The sequence below is a fragment of the Physeter macrocephalus genome, chromosome 21 (assembly GCF_002837175.3).
Source record: "Physeter macrocephalus isolate SW-GA chromosome 21, ASM283717v5, whole genome shotgun sequence".
Taxonomy (NCBI): Eukaryota; Metazoa; Chordata; class Mammalia; order Artiodactyla; family Physeteridae; genus Physeter; species Physeter macrocephalus.
Window position 1 is genome coordinate 59,274,452 of NC_041234.1, and position 1,524 is coordinate 59,275,975.

A 1,524-nucleotide genomic window follows, 5' to 3' on the forward strand; every position below is an offset into this window, starting at 1 on the left:
TGGATAAAGAAGGTGTGGCACATATATACAATGGAATATTACTCAGCCATAAAAGGAAACAAAAGTGAGTTATTTGTTGTGAGGTGGATGGAACTAGAGTCTGTCATACAGAGTGAGGTAAGTCAGAAAGTGTAAATACTGTATGCTAACACATATATATTGAATCTAATAAAAAAATGGTTCTGAAGGACCTAGCGGCAGGACAGAAATAAAGACACAGACATAGGTAATAGACTTGAGGACTTGGGCAGGGGAAGGGCAAGCAGGGAATAAGTGAGAGAGTGGCATGGACATATATACACTATGAAATATAAAATAGATAGCTATTGGGAAGCAGGTCCATAGCACAGGGTGTTCAGCTCAGAGCTTTGTGACCACCTAGTGGGGTGGGATAGGGAGGGTGGGACGGAGACATAAGAGGGAGGGAATTTGGAAATATATGTATGTGCGTAGCTGGTTCGCTTTGTTATACAGCAGAAACTAACACAACAATGTAAAGCAATTATACTCCTTTAAAATGTTAAAAAAAAGAAAGCTCTAGTAGCAATATTCATATCAGATAAAATTGACTTTAAAATAAATACTGTTACAAGATATAAGGAAGGATACTATACAATGATCAAGTGAGTAATCCAATAAGAATATATAACAATTATAAATATTTATGCACCCCACACAGGAGCACCTCAATACATAAGGTAACTGCTAACAGGCATAAAAGGCAAAATCAACAGTAACACAATAATTGTAGGAGACTTTGACACCCCACTGACACCAATGCACAGATCATCCAGAAAATAAATAAGGAAACACAAGCTTTAAATGACAAAATAGAACAGATATATTTGATTGATATTTATGTCATTCCACCCAAAAGAGGCAAAATACACTTTCTTCTCAAGTGCACATGGAACATTTTCCATGATAAATCACATCCTGGGTCACAGATCAGGCCCTGGGAAATGTAAGAGAACTGAAACCAAATCAAGCATCTTTTCCAACAACAACGCTAAGAGATTAGAAATCAATTACAGGAAAAAAACTGTAAAAAACACAAACACATGGAAGCTAAACAGTGCAGTGCTAAATAACTAATAGATCACTGAAGAAATCAAAGAGGAAATTAAATAATACAGAGAAACAAGTGACAATGAAAACATGACAACCCAAAACCTATGGGATGCAGCAAAAGCAGTTCTAAGAGGTAAGTTTATAACAATTCCACATCAGTTCAAGAAAAAAAGAAAATACTCAAACAATCTAGCTTTACACCTAAAGCAACTAGAGAAAGAAGAACAAAAAAACCCAAAGTCAGTAGAAGGAAAGAAATCATAAAGATCAGAGCAGAAATAAATGAAATAGAAACGAAGAAAACAACAGCCAAGATCAATAAAACTAAAAGCTGGTTCTTTGAGAAGATAAACAAAACTGATAAACCCTTAGCCAGACTCATCAAGAAAAAATGGGAGAGGACGCAAATGAAAAAGGAGAAATCACAACTGACACTGCAGAAATACAAAGGAT